This window comes from Larimichthys crocea, chromosome XI (genome assembly GCF_000972845.2).
Source record: "Larimichthys crocea isolate SSNF chromosome XI, L_crocea_2.0, whole genome shotgun sequence".
NCBI lineage: Eukaryota > Metazoa > Chordata > Actinopteri > Sciaenidae > Larimichthys > Larimichthys crocea.
Window position 1 is genome coordinate 7,819,823 of NC_040021.1, and position 21,030 is coordinate 7,840,852.

Genomic DNA, 21,030 nt, shown 5'->3' on the forward strand with positions numbered 1-21,030 from the left:
TTCCAGCCTTGTGCAGCTGAGAAGAACAAGGATGTTGCTTCTGCCTAGAGTTCTTTAAACCTTGAAAGTCTTTTAACATCATTTCAAGCAGATTTAAACACCACAAACAAGACCAAATAAGAACAGGTTTTGCACTGTTAAATAAAAAAATTTAAAATGTAAAAAGCCACAGCCACTACTGATTAAAAATCACACCGAGCATCATACATTTACATGATCTACTGACATATCCTGTTATTTCTGATATTCTGATATTCTACATGTTAAACTGAATCCAGCTCAGTATGTGTCACAGAGACAGAAATAGTCTCCCTGTGCTGCACCACTATATGATATCATATCTAAAGTGAACTGTCAGTCACATCCTTTGTACATGAAGCAAAAGGAATCAGTCAACAACCAAAGTAAAGGGCAACAAAAAGAAAAGCTGCTGACTCTGCTGCTGTTGGATGAAATTATGATTTTTTCCACTCCCCGCCCTCCCAAGTTTGTTTTATATCGAACATCTACAAACTCTTTGGTGCGTTTTTTTTTTACAAGGTCAGCCACAGATTTACACTGAAAACTAAACTGTCAGTTACTATCAGTAAGTTGGCTCCAGTACGTTATAAACTTCAAGGTCTCAAATCAAAATTCACCACCCATCTCTGAGTGTGGGCACTGGAGAATTAAATTTAAACTTTAGTGGATTGTTTTTCAAGTTCCATTCACTAAACAGTTGCATCGCTGCTCAAGTCTGTTTGTGGTCCAAGCTGTCACATTCAGATCAGTGCAAAACTAGGCTATAAAAGCACTGTACATTACAGGGTAAAGGCTCAGCAGCCCATTATCTACAAAAGAGTTATCAGATTATGATAACTGAACACATCTTGTAATCTTATTTTAGCATTAAGGCTGGAAACATAGGAAAATGGATAGTCTGTTAAGGTTTCATTACCAAAGGTTCACTAGTCTTGTTGTCACAGTTAGGTTGCTAGGCAACCAGTGGCCTCTCCAGGAAGTCACTGCACCCGTCCAAGAAAATAGTCTGGTACATAACTCTCCATAAAAACATCAATTGTCATTTTTTACACTTTGGTCTTTATACAGATCAAACAAACAAAATAAAACATATTTATTGGTGAGCTTTAGATGTGGATTTTGTTGTCTTCGGACAGAGCCAGACGAGAATGATATTGACCTTCTCATAGCTCTCGCCAAGGTAGCGAATAAATATATTTTGTGACAATTTCTTTAAATATTTCAGAAGAGTCATGGTTCAGAATCTACTCTTAGTGTGACATGCTGCAAATGTTTTTCTACTCAGGTTATCACTGTCAAGTTAAGTGGCATATTTACATGAAGATATTCTCTGCTGTGCTTTTTAGCCAAAGGTTAATACTGTCATTCAGAAAAAAGTTCTATTCTTCTCTTACAGTAATCAGCTTTTTCAGCTTGAAATGAGATTAATCAGATAGGGCTTTGCCTTCTGTTGACATATCACACTCACTGCTGCCTTGTAAACAGGAAATGTGATGATGAGTGAATTTCAATAGCAAAAGGAATGTCAGACAATGAGAGAAAATATTGAAACATTGATGGAAAGTTTTGTGGGTAGAGGTTAACCCTGTTCAGTATAAAAACATGATATGATGTAATGACATGGAAAGAGTTTTTTTTTGTTACAACTACTAAACTACAAAGTAATACACCATAACTCTGTAGTATGTCTCATTATATCAAACACCCAACTACTATGTTTGACACTGTGCCTCTTAAGTGACTGAGTAGACTTTCTCCTCGATGATATCTCATTAGCAGCCTGTCAGTTCAACTCACAGTCCCTCCACACCTCCTTCCAGCCCTCTCTTCGTCCTACACTCCACCAGCAGGCACTGACATTTGTATAATGAATGTGGTTCATTTATCAGACGGCAGCCCAATTAGGTGTGAGACACTTTGGACTGTGAAGGTTTAGTTGTATTTGTGTAAGTGTGATGTTCTTTGCCAAATTAATTCATTCATTTGTGAACCACACTGAATAAAGGTAATATAGTTTTTTCCCCCCCCGCATCAGTTCAGAGTGCATAAAGGTGCATACAAACAGAAAGTATTATGTAAAAACATCAATGCTCAGCAGTAAACGCAGTATGACTTTAAAAAAGCAAAAAGTAGTTGTTGAATCCTTTTCAGCGTGCTATATTTCATTTGTTTCAACTGTACAAAAACTGAAATGTAAAAAATAAAACGTCAATTTGCCGGGTTCATAACAGCCTATCAAAACAAACAATCTGCAATGCTATTGCTTTAAGTGATGCAGCTAACGCTTCAAATGTTCCTTTAAGTGATTATAACAGAGAAATTAGCTGCAGTTGACAATGATTTGGAGGAAGCATTCCTCGCTCGAGTTATAAATTATAACCTGTCGTAAATAAATGCTTTCTTACTGTTTGTGAATGAACAGACTACTTGTGTTTGTCTTTGGCAGTCTGGGTAACGTCCTTAAATTAGGGGTAGAGGGTCTGCAGATGGCAGGGATGCCAGCGACAAGGACTCTGCTAAGGAGCTATTAAGGCTGCAATTATTGGCATTTGCTGTATTTATAGGACACACTGTATTTGGTATCCTTAGCTGGAACAAAAGGAAAAACACAATAAATCACATAGTTGACACTGGAGTTTTGGATCAGTCATTGTTTATGCTTTAGTGGTTATTAATAATGTCAACATGAAACAAGTATGTGTGTTTTCTACATCTTTATTAGGACTCGTTTTAGATTTTTTTTTACTGTGAAAATGAAGAAATTTGACTGGCCTTCACTTGTTTAAAGAGGCTGAGACTTGGATTTAAAGTCAAGGTAAGAATCGGGTTCAGGTTTACATTAGGGCAAGGGGTTAGGTTTGCATGTAGCGTTTGTGGTTAAGGTTTAGGCGACTGAGAGACTGTCACTGTCATTGTGGGTTCACATAAGAATAGTAGTACAAGCATATGTTTTGTGTATGTATTTGTGTCTGCCTGTGTGAATACGTGCAAGTAAAAATAAAACCCTGTACCTACTGTAGCCTGTCATGAGATACATTGGCTTGTATGGTACACTCACATAAATGGAATGCAGTGTGCTAATCTTGTCAGCAGGTATACATCACTGGATTAATATGTCATGTACATTTTCACATACTACTGTTATAAAGCATTTTTGGCAGTCAGGTGTTTTTATAATTTTACTATTTTAATTTCATCAATATTTGTTTGCACTTTATTGAGGAAACTCTAATGAAGTTTATTAAGGTTTTTGTTTATAGTCATGCTAAAGTACATTTGTAGCAACTGGAACAAGATGAAGTTGTCCCAAGAACTTGTTTCTAAATAAACACACCTTTTATGTAAATATCTCATTTGAATAAAGCTTCCAAAGCTTCAAAAAAACATTTTTAAAATGTAATAATAATAAAAGAAATAAAGAGACTACGCACATACTCATTTCTGTGCTTCTGTGTCAGTCCTGCAGTGACTCTTTTCAAGTTGCATATCTTCTTTTAGAGGCAAAATGACTATTGTGCGTGTGTGTGTGTGTGTGTGTGTGTGTGTGTGTGTGTGTGTGCATATATTGGAAAACAGCGTTTAAGCCGAAGTTTCAAACTGATGAGCATTAACTCTGACGTCAGCATTTACAGTATAGTTCTTCCTAATCCCCAGGACAAACATAGACTGAACAGAGCATTATATTTCCACTGCTGTCCTCGCAGTGTGGAGGAAGCCTGTAGATAAGATGCTATCTGTGAGATGAACAGCAGAACAAACGGCTTTCCTGTGTCACTGCTGTTGATTGGCCACAGTGTGTAGACGCCATAGGAAAACAAAAGTAGTCACAGTCATATGTCACTTTTTTTTTTTCATTGACCTGATGACAGGCTCTATGGAGGCTATATATAGCCTCTTATAAGAAAGTACGCTCATTACCAAATTTAGCCAGTTCCTTTTAGCAAGAGCGGCAACAATGTCAATTAGTTTTGAATAAACCCACTAGAGCCTGCTGCTGTAAACAAACACAGTGCACAGAAACACATCTCTCTTATTTACAATAGTTCAACAAGAATGTGAAAGAGCCATGCAGAATTAATAGTATGAGCTACGCGCGTAGCTTTCTGTGAAAAAGCATACGCCGACACACTTCCTCTTCCTACTATAGGGTTTCATATTGGTGAACATCAATCCAGGCATGTTGATCTTGCAATAAAACATCTTTAACATATCAGAATCTTTATTCATTTCTTAATTTTATTTATATCAACATGCTTTTGACTATAATTTGGAAAAAAAAGTATGAATATTATGAACAATATGTGAATACATAAATATGTCACTCATGTTTGATTTAAACATAAATAAGCGTATTCAAATGTAAGTGGGTATGAATGTGCATAAAGTATCCTTAAACTCAGTTGATTGGGCACTTTAGCTCCGTTTATTGTTAAATAAAAACACTTGACATGAACCTTTATGACTATTTTTGTCTGTTAGCATTTTAAAATATGAGGCCATAAACATATACTATAAAATAATAAATACAATACGCTTACAAACTCGTATAATAAAATATGCATGAGTGTACATAGTGGGTCAGGGAATATCCTGCCAGTTTCCCCTCACTGAACTTTGCTCTTCAGGCCTGTTGCCCTGCTGTGCTGTGCTATCTAAGGCAGCTAACTCCATCGTCTGCCAGGCTCTGGAAATAAACAAACCTCGCTACAACAAAGGTTTCTCTGACTTGACTCATTTCCATTGTACACCAACCCATACCAGTGGTTTATCTTTCTCGTATTCAGTTTACATATCTAACAATAGTATTCATCCATGTCGTGACAGTGTGGCTGTTTGCTCCAGGTGTTATGACCCCGTCTGTTGTCTAACCCTCTGCTGCTAATGCACGTTCAGCGTTGTTCCAGTAGGCAAATCCAACTACACGGCATATAATATGTCCACTATAATAAAATAAACATCTGCTGTGGATCCACTTGCTCATTAAACATATAATCTTTCTGCTAACGTAGAAATATGAGTTTATCTCTTAGGCAGAAAATGACACAGATCTATGTAAAACCAAGAGAGATGAAATATACAGAGCATAAAGAAACCTGTGGGTTTCCTTTATATTTCTCTACATCACGGTCAGTACGCACTGTACTTGTGTTTGACCTATTCAAGAAAAAATGGGGCAGTTACCAAGGAGAGAAACCAATCGTTCATTCTAAAAATACAATCTCAGAGCCCAGCTGGAGAGAGGTGGTGGTGCACAGTCCTCCTTTTCTTTCCGTCGTGGTTCAGCTATAAACTAGACTTGTGTGATCATTATCCAAAGCAGTGAGTGGCCATTCATGCCCAGCCTCACCACAGGATCACTGTTTAGCTACGGTGTGCCAAGTATCTGGAGATTTGTTTGCTAATTGGTTTGTTTGACTCTGGGAAGAACTTAAAAGGAAAATGATCATAGGAGAAATAAAAAACAAAACAAAACAGATCATTAATATGTGGAATAAAAGGTGGGGAGATTGCTAATACTTTGCAATAAGATATGTTTTATAGATAGGAGAGATAGGTGAGCCGAGGGAGGGTTAAAGTCTCCTTAGTCAGATATTGACAGTCCTTTCTAAAAGACCACTAAATGGAATTAGATCAAAGCTATATCTTTTTAGAGCAACCATGTGATTTGGGCCACAGGTCCCATGATGGAAAGGAGGCCTAGAAAAAGCTGGGAAAGAATGACCCTCATGAAAAAACACCAGTTTGAGACAGATGCTGCTCTCGTAGTCTGACCCAATCTTGTCTCGGGTAGCTGGTCAACAAAAGAAATGTGTTGGTGGTCATTTTTTTTAGGACGCTGCCTCTAAATTGACATCCTCCACTCTTAATAACATAAAACTGAAGTTTCTTTGAGTAGCAGCGATTCATTAGACAGACCCACTGGTAATGAGCCAGCATAGACAAAGCACCCAATTTCCAGTGTGTCCTCTTTCCCCCTGGGCACTGTGATCAGTGCTGTTTGTTGCCTGGTTTCATGCTGAATCATGATCACATAACCACAGGCCCCTTTTCTCACCCCTCTCCCTTCGGTTTCTGGAAAAAGAGAACATTAATTCTGCTTGCAGATTAAATCATTTGCATGAGACAAGTGCGATTTGTTTTATTTAATTATTTCACCAGCCTATAATTAGGACGACATGATGTGACTGAGCTGCTTCTTGGTCTTTTATTTATTTTTATGCCCCGTGAGATCTGATGGGAAGCCATGCAGCTCCTGCGGCAGGAATCCTGCCTGTACTGATCAGTGTGTGTATGAAAGTCAACACACAGGGCGGCTGTTTTTGTTTTAAGCCCACTTGTTGTTCGCTTGTAACCAGCTGACAGTGAAGTAACTCTCAGTTTAGGGAAAGGCCATCAGTGATGAGCCGTGGTTTGTGATCCACATGAATCCTTAAGGCGTGATACGCCAATGCCATAACTGTCAAACATTAAAACAAACCCCAGTGAATCCCCTGTGCATAGTTCAGAAATAAACAGATAATGTTTTCTGCCCATTTGCCTTTGGTTTTCTTCACTCCTCTGTGCTCTGTCCATTAGCCTTTGCTAACAATGTATTCCACCCATTTGTCTCCACCTGATGGAGCACTCAGCAGTCCCTTTCCTGTTTGAGTAGACCTCTCAAGCATATTAGTTTATAATTTTTTCATGTACATTTTTATGATAATAGACTTGTTACTTCATGGATGTTTAAGCCTTAATGGAGCCAGCGCAGATCCGTTCTTTCTCCTGTATTAGGCTTTAGGTTTATTGGTGTTTTTTGTTCTATACTACAGAGTTATAAAAAGAAAAGTACTAATATTTAACTTGTCATGTTCTAATATTACATTATGCATCACATTTATCACAGAATTGTGATTTATTTATAGTTGCTATTGAACAATAAACAAGCCATAAAGTACAGCATTGCACCAGACCTCTATTTGTATACTAATACAATCAAATAAAACAGAAAGTATAGGATTTGCATACAAGACAAATTATTATAAAATTAATAGTATGCTTCAGCAGATTACATAAATTGTACTTGATTGAAATTTTATATATATACTATACTTATTTTTAACAGACATAAGTGAAGAGAGAGAGACTGAGACTCTGTAAATGGGACACACACTCTGCCAGGTGAGCGAACCAGCGCCCCAAATAATTCTCATTTTGAATAAGTTTCTTCTCGTCAACCACTTGAAGAGTGGGACTCAGGTTGGGAACCACTGTGTTGCAAGTCAGTGAGTATGTTTTATGACAATATTGGATTTTTATACAGTAGAAAATTGCAGCAATATGATGAAGAACCCACAAAAAAGACATTCCTGTCTGGTTATCTCATCAATAAACTGTTTCTCAATTGATATTCTAGATGATGTACTATATTACAGAACTACAAAATGAAATCACGAGTACACTTATGCAGGATTCTGTCTACATCGCCCACTCCTTTGTAACATTACATCTTCTAAAACGACAAGGTGTGCGGCTCCTACCTCATCTCCTGGAGCAAAATGGGTAACCTCAGATCCACAGTCCACCACTACACCGGACACATCACGACCCAGAATGAGAGGAAACTCACTATCGCTGTCCATCACAGACAACGGATCCCTTCTTAACTTGAGCAGCTTGGCTCCATAACCACCTGGAAATGAACAGATAGGGAAATGAACATAATGCTACAATTAGATATAGTCACTGTTTATTTATATTATTTTTAATTTGAATCTTCTTCCTCTTCTCCTTTCGGCTTTTCCCTTCAGGGGTCGCCACAGCGAATCAGTTGCCTCCATCTAACTCTGTCTTCTGCATCCTCTTCTCTCACACCAAATACCTTCATGTCCTCTTTCACTGCATCCATAAACCTCCTCTTTGGTCGTCCTCTAGGCCTCCTGTCTGGCAGTTCAAAACTCAGCATCCTTCTACCAATATATTCACTATCTCTCCTCTGGACATGTCCGTACCATCTCAGTCTGGCCTCTCTGACTTTATCTCCAAAACCTCTAACATGTGCTGTCCCTCTGATGTACTCATTCCTGATACTATCCATCTTGGTCACTCCTAAAGAGAACCTCAGCATCTTCATCCCTGCTACCTCCAGCTCTGCCTCCTGTTTTTTCCTCAGTGACACTGTCTCTAGACCAAACAACATCGCTGGTCGCACCACAGTTTTGTACACCTTTCCTTTCATTTTAGCTGAAACTCTTCTATCACACATCACACCTGACACTTTTCTCCACCCGTTCCAACCTGCCTGCACACGCTTCTTCACCTCTTTTCCACACTCTCCATATATATATATATAATATATATATATATATATATATATATATAGAATATATATATATATTATATATATATATATATAATATCATATATATATATAATATCATATATTATATGTAGTATTGTACGATTATACAGTATATATATATAGATATATATATATATATATATATTATAATATAGATATATATCGAAAGTATTTATTATATATATTATATACAATATAATACAATAAAAATAATATAAAGAAACAGTGCAATACATCATACATACAGACATACATACATAACAATACATACACACATACAACATTGTATATATTGTATATAAATATAATATACTTGTGTATATATATATGTATGTGTGTATGTATGTATATATATACACACACCACACACCACACACACACACACACAACATATAATATACACACATACACAACATACATATACAGTACTATACATACATACACATACACACACATATACATATATATATATATAACACATATTTATTATATTTATAGTATATATAGACATATAAATACAATAAAAATAATATAAAGAAACAGTGACTATACTAATTGTAGCATTTTTTATTATTATTTTTTTTTTTTTTTTGTTGTTTGTTGTCATCGTCATCGTATACGTCAGAGTAATCCTCTCACTCTATGGTCAGAGTTTTTAGCGCAGGATTCCGATTGGCTGTCTGTGAGTTCAGAGGTGAGTTAGATTCAAGCTATGTAGCCACCTAGCTGCTAGAGAAGTGTGTTTTTATCTGCTGCTTCTTGTAAACACTGCTCCTCATTCCAGTCCGACGTGACACTAACGTGCAAAAGGTCTGTCGCTTTATTCATCTGACCTGTCACGTCCCGTTTGCGCGCAGCTCCGAGCACTTGCACATGTTAGCTCTGTAGCCACCCTAGCCTAGCCTAGCTCAGTGCCTGGTGACAGGTGTCCTTCCAGATGACACATTGTGATCAAACCTTGCACGCACAGCCAGCTAAAGGACGGTTCACACGGGCTCTGTCAGAGCCATGGCACGACCAGTCCTGTGTTTGTCCTACGCGAGAGCAGCAAGCTCGAGCAAAGCTGGGCAGAGCAGGCGGGAGAAATGTTGCATTCACTCAAGCTGCAGGGCTGCATGTCAGCATGGGCATTGATCAGTATGGCACTAATGGAGTTTTGAAGTACACAGAAGAGATCAGCATCCCCACTGTCAGCCCCCCAAGATGATGATAAAGTCCATGCGGCTAGTCTCAACCCTCTGGATGTGTCTATGAGGGGTAAGTGTTGGATCAATATTCATCAGAGCCATGTGAACAATCATAATAACTACTAACATGTCACGGCTCGCTCTTGTTCATTTCCAGGTGGTTATGGAGCCAAGCTGCTCAAGTTAAGAAGGGATCCTTGTCCGTGATGGACAGTGATAGTGAGTTTCCTCTCATTCTGGGTCGTGATGTGTCCGGTGTGGTGGTGGACTGTGGATCTGAGGTTACCCATTTTGCTCCAGGAGATGAGGTAGGAGCGCACACCTTGTCGATTTAGAAGATGATGTTACAAAGGAGTGGGCGATGTAGAACAGAATCCTGCATAATGTACTCGATTTCATTTTGTAGTTCTGTAATATAGCACCCATCTAGAAAATCAATTGAGAAACAGTTTATGATGAGATAACCAGACAGGAATGTTTTTTTGTGGGTTCTTCATCATATTGCTGCAAAAGCTGTATAAAAATCCAATATTGCATAAAACATACTCACCGACTGCAACACAGTGAGTCCTGACTCTTCAAGTGGTTGACGAAAGGAACATATGTTGATTTGATTGATTGTTTATTTCGAATATGCAAAAAAAAAAAGGCAAACATTTAAACATAAAATACATATTCAAAAAGGAGTGAGAAGAAGAATAACTTATAAACTACCACCCCTTTTCTTTAAATAAGAGTCACAATACCAAGCTTCCTTGCAACTTGTTTAAATATTCCTGATACTTATAGATAAATAGAATATACCCTGACTTTGTATTGCAAAAAACAAAACAAAACAAAATAAAACCTACATATACACTTAATACAATACACACACACATGCACAAAATGAGAATATTTTTGTGTGTAGTGATGTGTGAGTACAGAGTCTCGGCCTGCAGCTGCCCAGGCATTTCCGTCAGTCTTCAGCTGTCACTATCAAAATAAAAGCTCAGAAAGACCCAAATAATCTTGTAAATGTATTTTTTTTTTGTTTTGTTTTGTTTGTTTTTTCCCTCGAGTATAAGTGCATCATTTTACCTCTCTGCTCTGGATTGGATCAGCTATTTTCTTCATAAGTCAGGCTGTAAAGTCAACACTGAAAGGTTATTAACTTCGTTAGTTTGTGACTGCATGAGCTACTACATCGCAGAGAGCAAAGTAAATTGGGTCCGCTCTGGATTGCTATGATGCAAAATGGCTGCAACTGATGAAATCATATCGTTAGTGAGTATATTATGTGACATTTTATAGTTTTACAGCTACCCTAGCCCAGGGTTTTTCAAAGTCTGAGGTCGACTCAGAGAAAGCCTCACCCCGCCTTAATCTTAATTTATTCACCCCGAGCGCACATAAGTTGCACAGTCAAGTATTTTACTTGGAGGAAAGATTGAGCTCTTTCATCTTGTTTTTGTAACATAATGTTGAGTCATCATAATCAAGTTAAATGTGATTAAACATCAGAAGCGGCAGTAAATACAGGACAGCGTTGTAGTAACATTGTTCCATCGTTGTTATCCATCTTTGGAAACGACTAATGACAAGAAGGACTAATAACAAGAACGGGAACAGCTGACAAAGATCTTAGGGCTGATTAACCAGAGTCAGGGACGAAGGTAGGCGGTTAAGTGGAGTCGTGTTCAGCGTGTTAAATGTCATATCTGTGTTCCAGGTGTGGGCTGCTGTTCCTCCAGGGAAACAAGGCAGCCTGGCAGAATTTGTGACTCTCACAGAGTATGAGGTGAGCTACAGAGTCATATCACTTGGAACTGTAGGAAGGTTTATTATTATTAATTCTTGTCTATCTTTTCTGTCAGTATGTTTTCAACAAATGACTAACTAACCTTGTTTGATTGTTAAAAGTGTGAAGGAAGTGTAAAAAGTGATCAGGATAAATTGTTTGGCCCACAGGAGCCACTGTGGCAGCAGTACAGAGACACACAAGCGTTTTCTTGCTGTATTGTATTTAATTATTCAGTAGCTCCGAGTAGCTGCCCACACAGCCTCTCGGCTGATTAGACAGAGCTTTTAAATTGATAATGAAACAAAAGATTGTTGACACGTTGATATATTTCTAACATTTGACGTTTTTTGTGGTGTTTTTTTTTTTTTGCAGGTTTCCCAAAGCCAAAATTACTGAGTCACACGAGGCCATCCATCCCTTACGTAGCAACACTGCTCTGTCTGCGCTTGTAACGCAGGTGGTCTTTGCAGAGACAGCGCTTCGAAAAAAGGCAAGCACCAGCCTGATCTTTCATAACCTCTAGTCACAGTATTAGACGGGTTGAGTAATAAGTCAGTCCTGAATATTTTTTATATTTATAAACGACCATCAGTTAATTTTTAAATTTCTGAATGTGCTCTTTCAGTGTCCAGCTACGCCTTTTTCAGTGGTGAAATTGGTCGTTTTTCATGTTAATTGGCATCCAAAGAGTTTGAAAATCATAGACTGTAAAAAATGTAACCTGATGTCTAATCTACTGGAAGTCAATTTAATAGCTTCCAATCCTGTAGATCCTTTTTTCTCTTCTTTTTTTTTTTTTGACCCCCCGAGGCTTCCGTCTCTTTTAGTAGCTTCACTAAATGAGTCACACAGTAATTGAATGACCCTCTGGTTGCTGGGGTTTTCTCCCTAGAGTGTTGATCACTGGAGGATCTGGAGGTGTCGGAACATTCACTATTCAGGTGAGGCAATCCATATCCCCCCGAGCTGTACAGCACATATATTTAACTCTTTGAACTCTGCACGAATGTAAGGCCACATGCTGTGTCTATATTTCGGTTTTCTCCCTCTGTGGTGTGCTGCCAGTTATTGAAGGCCTGGGGAGCCAGTGTAACCGTTACCTGCTCTCAGAACGCCCGAAGGTCTCGTAGAGGGCGGGGGGCTGACGAGGTGGTTGACTACACAGCAGGAGATGCGGCCGAGCAACTAGAAATGATGGAGAAGTATGTGTTTTGTCGTAATGTGTGTGCTTTCATAAAGCAACCAGACTCTCAAATTATCAGTACATTATGGGTGAAGTGGTGACACTGTGGATCGGAGCAGAATGTTCTTTACTAACCTAGGCCCAGGATATTAAAGTCCAGTCCAATAAAGGTGCTAATGAAAAGGAATCATCCAGGACTGCGAGAATTGTCTGTGCTTCTCCCCTTTAAACACCCCTAAAGCGTAAACACTTCCTGTCAGCATGGCACTACTGCTCACTGCCTGCTTTCTAGTTTCCATGGAGACAAGGGCTCAAGGTCTGAGTGGACGCTCGCTCCTCATCCCCAAAAAGATCTGGCTTTAGACTAAAAGTTATCTTTTCTGAGAATATTCTTTAGGCGATAACAAAAAAAAAAAATGTTTTTCTTATTAGTCACGCATTTTTTTCAGTATTAAACCTTCAAACTGTGTTTGCACCCTCAGGTTGACGTGATCTTGGACAGCGTGGGTGGGGAAACAGAGCAGTGGGTGATGGGCAAGCTGGAAGCCCTGGTCTGGCGCGAAGTATGTCACACTGGTGACACCTTTGCCCACAACACCGATTCCATGGGCCTGCTGGATGGGGGTTTAGGCTGTGTTCACCCTGAACAGCAAAGTCACACAGGTAAACATGAGCAAAACACCATTTATATTAAACTCTGAAACAACACACAGCTGATGTGAAAGCTTATACTGCTGTTACAGTTTTGAATGCACGTCCCCGGCCTGGCAAAACAGATCGCTTACATTCGGTTTATTTCCGACGAATGTCGACACTATTATTTATCATGATGTCATTATGTGTGGTGTGGACCACAGTTGTTCCAAACTGAAATGAATACCTCATCTTCAGTGGCATGAAAATACACCATTGTGCCAAGGGTAAACACACTTCCATTCAGTAGAGTTTTATTTCCAGTCAGTTGATTTGATGAATTTCTGTTGAAGCGAGGAGGGAAAATCAAGTAATAACTTGACTTCCTTGCTTCATAGAGTTTATCTCTCTTTATGCTTGAGCTGTTGAAATATACCCCGCGGGGTGTAATAAATTTAACCGCATGCAGGTGTAAGAGATTGAGCATTAAGACTTTAGAGTCCCTGCGTGTACACCCTTTCGCTGCAGCTGCTCCGTTAGTGGAAAGCATGTGTAACAAGGGTAGTGGGTGAATAGGCGAGGACAGGGCGGAGCTGCTCTGTAAGTTGTCCGGGGCACTGGTGACAGCACACCTGGCAGTGTTGGAGTTGTGTATGTGTGGATGACACTGGTGTTGTGGGGTGTGTGCGTGTGTGTGTGTGTGTGTTGTGTGTGTGTGTGTGCGTGCGTGGTGTGCTCCATGTGTTTTGCTGCGAACCACAGATTTGGTGTTTTGCCCCCGGCCCCCTTGTCTACAGGAGCAGCGAGCTGGTCAGTTTGTTGGGGCTCAGCCACAGCAGTCACACCCTTAGTACCAGCTCGGGACAGCACGTCCCTTCATCTGGAAGATCACAGCGCAATCTGAGCCCTCTATGTTTCTTCCCGGCAGCACTGAATGATCAAGAAGAATCTGTTGTTTTTTTTTTTCAAGGAAGTAGGGATGATTTACCAAAGGCTTAAGAGATGTGGCAAAGTCCTGACGCATAATAATATGCTGCATTATGATCAAATACAAGTGGTGTTGAATTTCAGGGTTGTACAAGGTAGAGGTTTTGCTTCTTTTACTTTTCTCATTGTGTTTGAGATGCATCTGGTGCACCTTTATTAGGATTTCATCTTTGTAACATCTTTGAAATCTGAAACAAAACACACAGATGGATTACTTTTCTAAAAACAACCAAAACAGTTACCATAAAAGGTAGCAGAGTCGGTCTATCAGCAGATGGGTGGTTTCCCCACCTAATCCATGGAGTTACGTAAGGCACTGTGATGACGTGTGTTCTTGCTTTTGTTGTGTCTTGGTGGCCATAACGCAAAAATATGACTCTTACCTTTCCACACATTTCCCATTTAGCAGTGCACTCACTGTATTTGGAGACGAGAATCAAATTAAACTCTTTTCACGCTAACTCACGCTCCTCATGTTTTTATACTCAGTGAGCTGCAGACCTGCCTGATTTCTAATGTTACAATCTCTCTGTTTGCCTCACAGAACATGATATCCAGTGGAATCTTCTACGGTGGGGGTTTTAGCTCCAGAGGGCCCGCCCTAGACGAGGTCAGCAAACTGGTGGATGAAGGAAGGTACTGTACTGCCTTATTACTGATTATTACAGGCGGCATACTTGTCATTCAGGCCACTTATGCTGACATAATGGAGAGAGGGAAATCCTCTCTTGCACCTAAAACACAGCCCAACAGGGAGTGAAATTTATGCGTATCATGGTGTAGATGTTCACCCTTCATCACTGAATATGAGCATTCCAGAGATTCCATACATGTCTGCATCAAGGCGTCCCGTGGCTTTGTTAGGAGCGAGCGTCGCATTCCCGCTTTGCTGTTTGGTTGGCGGCGTGCACGTTGGCTGCTGGCCGATTGAGTCAGGCGCCAGGAGACGGTGAATGGATTTTAAACAGTGGCTGAGCACCATTCGCAAAAAGCGCGTGGACCTCTGTCCTTTGCCCGGGGCTTACAGCAAGCGGCACACTGAGACTAGTGGCGGGAAGTGACGGACACACACACACACACACACATGCACCTCCCTCTACATTCCATCTCAGTCCGAAGTGTGGACGGTTTCCAGGTGATGCCATCGCGCTCTCTTTTCATTGTTCCTGACAAGAGGGCTGACCAGAATACAAGCCTGGGCTGCTCGTGTTGTGGGACAGCACAGAATTGTCCAGCCTCATCACATTCGGAGCCCTCACCTCACTTTACACATTGCAGCTATAAAGGCAGAGATGATGGGAGATTGATTAATTGAACTGATTAAATATGAGTACTGTAATTGCCATGCATCAGATCAAAACAGATATCCTGTTAGACTGGGACAAGTAGTCTAGTAGAAAATAGGTTTTTGTCTGGTTGGAGCGCACTTAATGCTTTTTTGTTTTTTGCATCAGCACTATTGAAAGTTGTCACAGGAAATCTCGTGCAATTGTCAAACTGTCAATACTGAGTCAAGCCAACCATCCATTCCCCCAATCCATTAAAGCAAATGATCCCAGGCCTGACATGCTGAAGGTTTAAACCTGATACCTTAATTGTTTCCTGACTCGCTTCCTGATTTTTAAGCTACAATCACAATTTTTCCGCTGGTTCATCACAGATCCTGCCAGTCGTGGAGGCGCAGTTTCCATTTACCAGGTGCCCCAGGCTTTTTCAGAAGTTGGAGGAGGGCCACGCCAGAGGCAAGACAGTAGTCAGGGGGCTGAAGAGGATGATAGACAGGCCGAAGAGTTGGTGCAGAAAAGTCGCCAGAGACTGCAGATCGGAGCAAGAAGTGCCAAAAACAGCCAAGCAACACTAGAGACTGTAAGGAGTGCTGTGATTCTTCTCACCTTTTCAAGTACTCTTGACAGGATCGACTGTATATTTAAGAGCTCAGAGGGGCTGCTGATGTGTAGCAGACTACAAGCGTGACCTGAACTTGAAATGGGACTGTCAAAGAATATACTCCCGTCCACTTTCTTTAAGTTTTTACAAGGTCTGGAGTTATGCTGCACTCATCATGGTGAATTGATAATAATGGCAATTACAATCATGCACCTTTCTGTGAGCTTTCAGATTACTGCAATCTATCCAACAAGGAGTACACAATTCAACATGTCGTTACGAACCAGTCAGCAGAAAGTTTTTCTCAGTAGAGGTTTTTTCCCCCAGCACCAGGTGAAGCAGGAACAGCAGAGGAAGACAGGTAGCTATTTGCATCTCTTTGTATTTGCTCGAACTACCATGAGCAAATACATGTATGTAATCATGGATTCTCCCCACGCCTCACATCTGTGACCAGAGCAGAAGTTAACCACAATCAAAGAACTTTAAATCTGAAGCATTTTGTCTGTACATGTAATATATTAAAAAAATGTATTGTCAAAAATACTTTTATTATTCCGAGAACAAAAAAGTTTTTGTGCTGTATAGTTTTGATTAAACAAGAAAACAAAAGACATTTCAAGAGTATTTTCCTTTTCCTCATGTTGCATGCAGAATAAAAGTAAGTATATAACATGACATGCATAAAAAGACGTGTTAAACTGTTTAAGTTAATTAACAGGCAATCAGGCAAACACATTTTCTGTGTAAATATGAATATTGTCCACTATTGGACTTTCATCTGTAATAATACATTCTCATGGATTTATCCACAGCTCTCCATGTTGCCCTCATTGGATGGTTGTATAAGTCTCCTGCAGGAAAGGTCGATCAGCTCCAGTGATCAGCAGCAGCACATAACAGAGCCTCTAGTAGAGCTGTACCTCTTACAATATTTAGAAATCCAGTCCAGCAGCTAGGATTTTTTTTTTTTCATATAACCTCCCGTTCCACCTTGTGTTTGAGGTTAATTTGGATCAAATGTGTTAAGAATCACTTGGGTTTGTCGTAGTGGTGGCCCCCTGAAACAGAAAGATGTTTTTTTTTTTATTTTCTGAGAAATCAAACATGATAATGTTCGTAGGATCAAATTATATGGTGATGTTACAATATTTATTTTTCCTTAATTTCATAAGAATTATATGGACAAGTAATATTCAGCTTTGCAGTGCAGTGAATGATACTTTGTACACTGACAGTATTTAGTCCACAAGGTGTCACTAATTGACGTGATGTAAACAACCTCTTTTCAGTTTACCTCACTTCCAGTACAAAGAAAGTTAAACTCAAAGTGACAATTTTTTAAATGTTACTGTAACACTGGCTTGAATTTTGACAAAAGGTATTAACATGTAATATAGTTGCACCTAAAACTGGACATTTGTGATCTCTCTAAACTCAACTCGTTTCTCTTGTTCATAACACTACTGAACTTAGAACACTGGAGAAGACATTATTTTCTTAAATATCGTGTCATGCCAGATATGGATGCTACCTTTGACTTCCAGGACCAGATCAGAGGTGGGGTGTAGCGGATAAAGCCTTCAGGGTGATGCCTCCACAGGTGGAGGTGGTGGTTTGTCTCTGGGGTGAGACCCACGCGGCTTCCTGCTATCGTCACACTACCACTGGGACCTCATGCAGCACTCCTCCAGCAGCTGTAAACAGGAAAGGATAGATCATTTTCTTAGTGACATACTTACTGGGTATAGATTTTATACTGGATCAATGGCCAGTGTTTCAATATGATATGTGAGGTCTGTGTTGAAGAAAAAGACGACGTTATGTTGCAGTGCCCAGGTCTGTGGTCTTAAAACCAGTTTCAGTCTCTAATGTGATGCTGTCTCAATTTGCATACTTCCAAACTTAGAATGCTTACATTGAGCAGATGATAGTAATAGTAAATGAATACTGCAATGCATAATGTAAAGTTGTAACACATGTTTTTTTTATTTATATTTTGGCAGGCAAGGTTAGTGCTAATGCTGCGCCAGGTTGAAATGTCAAGGAAGAAAACAAAAAACATTCAATGTTACAATTGTCATTAGTGCAACAATCCTGACTCCAATTAAGATAACACACCCACACCAGAAATTAGAGCCCTACACCAGGAAGACATAGTGTACTAACAGGATCCAAAATGAGACATAGCCGGTTTTTCGTGACCGCTTTGGCTTAGACTTGCATAGCTGAAACTGTTGCTCTCCTTGACATGTCAGCTTTAAGCAAACGTCTTCAGATTAAACCGTGTAGTAGTACTAGTACTGTACCTTGCAGTGGAGATGTCCATTTCCCGGTAAGACCAGATTCTGGGTCAATTCCATCAGTTTTCCCTCTTTTCTTGAATCCGCACAGTTTGAACGTCATCCAATCGGCGTCACCGTACATCATGAAGCCACGATTGTCTATTCCTTAACGGAAAGTGCACTTGCTTCTACTCAGAAACACGCAACACAAGCAAACACGTGATCAGTGGCTTCGACTTGGTAGATCAAGGTTTTGCTACAAGGTTTCTATTTTCAGCTCAAGCTCGACACTAAATTCAAGGTAGTGGATCAGAGTTTCACTGATTTTTCACATCAATCACAATTTCTCCACAGTACAATACACTTTGATTATCCCTAATTACATGTCCTCTCGCTGCAAGGTTCGACTATAACAAAGCTGAAATTATCTAAAATAAGTAGGCTGGTGAGGCGTTCACCAGGTGCTTTTATTAAATGAAAGTGTTTTGACATTATCTTGTTCTTCTTTGGCCGTGATATCACATGTTTGGTACATAACAAAACATGCTTCCACCCTGAGGTGTACAGAATTGTAGTGGGATAAAACTGAGAGCTTTGGCCCATTGCTGAGCGTCAGGATAGTACCTGTATGAGAGGGTCGGAGGGATTCCATTTTCAGCCAGCTGCTTGACTGCCCAATCAGGCACCTCGCCAGGTTTAGCAAAACATGGAGTCTCCCGATAGTTGAATTCCCCGCATATAACACCACCTGGTAACAAAGAGCAGAGAAAAAAACACGATCATGTTTAACTTTTCAACCGCGTGTAATGAAAGCCACTTCCGTCTCAGCTTGTCTCGTTAGTTAAATCACTGCCGTCCTATTATAGCATTTCCTGTACAAACAATTGTGGCTGAACATTGAAACATTCGGTTTATTGTGTTCTGTCTTATTAGTCCATTTTAACAAGCCCGACCGAAAGTTCCCAAAAGAAACAAGCTCTCTACCTCCTGTGGATGCTGAACACGGTCCAACGGTTATGCTGCTGTGTGACAAAAAATACACACGGTAAAATAAAGTTCAAACAAAACAATAAATCTTAATCTTTTTCAATTGCTCGATGCCGCACTCCCCCCCTCCAGGCTACCAACAAGCGTTCTTTTGACTTGTAACTCGTATTTTCAGTGCTCTCCTACCACGCGGCACCTGTGCCAACTTTTAAACCGCGCCAAAGCTTCACAACCATCCAACTTTTTGCCGTGACACTAAATGGTTGCCTTTAAACTCCAATCCTTAATGCTCTAGTCTTTGGCTGATTGCCCTCTCTCCTGGCGTAGGAATCGGCCATCAGAGACAGTTGCTGGCTCAACTGTGAGCTCGTTATTTCCCCTGCAATGGGCCTCACCCGACTGTCTAAATCTCGCACATCAGCAGCAGTTTCACATCACACTCCATCTGTCAGTGCTGTCATACTGCACATATGTGAGATGTGCTAAACCGCGCAACTCTGCATCCAGTTAATGTGAAGGTAAGGAAATGTGTCGCCTGAGCCATAAAGGACAAAAGCATATGTACATACGCAGTCTTCAAAAGGAAACGTCCAGAAAACCAACCACACTGGCTTTGTAATAACAACAGACCTGGATTAAATACTGTTCTGCGAACGGTAAAAAGAAGACTGCCAATTCAAAAGAAACACAAAGAGACTTAGAGGCACAGCCGCTTGACGTTGCAATCTTTTATGAGTCTAAATACTTCATCTTTAAGTTTAAGTACTCGCTTGTCTAGGTGATATTATCTCCTTTAACGCCTTTCTCTGTTTACAGGCGTGGTGGCACGGGTACGTGAGGTTTATGAGATGGTTTACGACAAGCAAAGGACTGTGCCCTGGGGCCACAAAGCCCTGAGAAAATGTTGACCTATCGACTTTGGCAAACTAGCTGGAAGAGGCCTCCAGCCCACTGGACCAGTGAGGATGACGGTTTCAGAAATAATATGGACCCTATGGCAACTTTTTTTAATGTAAAAAGATTGGGACACCAAAAAAAAAAAGCATTTAGAAGTGGCTCTGCGCAATCACCAGGCGCCCACTGAGGACACTGTGCGAACTGGCTTTACCAGCAGTGTGAGTTCACTGCCCAGTCGAAACACTGACATGCGCGTTAGCATGAACCTGTCAAACGTCACACCAAGAGGGGCAACTGGGAGACTGATGGGCAGCTTCCTGTACTCCCGATACGAGCACGCCACACAGCCGTTGTAATGTAATCACAATGCCTCCTTCCTACTAGCACAGATGGAACTCTGCTACAGCCTCCAGCCAGCTGAAGGTTGACCGATCCATCTGTCAGAATCACCTCTTCCCCGCAGGCCACCCCTCTCAACAGAGTGATGGAGGCAGTGGAGAACCCTGCCGAAGCGAGAGAGAAAGAGAGTAGATTTAAGTACATAAAAAAAGTGAGTGGGTTGGAGAGCCGTAGGTTGTTGAACTTAAGGAGTGTAAACAGACCTTTGTAGTGCCCTAGCAGTTTGGCCGCCTAAAATGAAAACATATTTTCTGAATCGACAGCTCGGCAAGTGAGGCTCATTTGATAGCAATGGTAGTTCCCCCCCCCTTATGTAGAAAACAACTTCAGATCAGGTACCGTTCACATGAGGCATAGATATTTTTGTGTGTTGAAACGTATTTGGTCAGAGTGTCCTTTTAAACGTTTACTTTAAAATACCGACACCAAGGTCCAACACC

At 40.4% G+C, this 21,030-nt stretch overlaps 1 pseudogene; it reads left to right on the plus strand.

Moving 5' to 3' along the window:
• The first annotated feature begins 9,485 nt into the window (after positions 1–9,485).
• Positions 9,486–20,202, plus strand: LOC113746872 (reticulon-4-interacting protein 1 homolog, mitochondrial-like; annotated as a pseudogene).
• Positions 20,203–21,030: the final 828 nt, after the last annotated feature.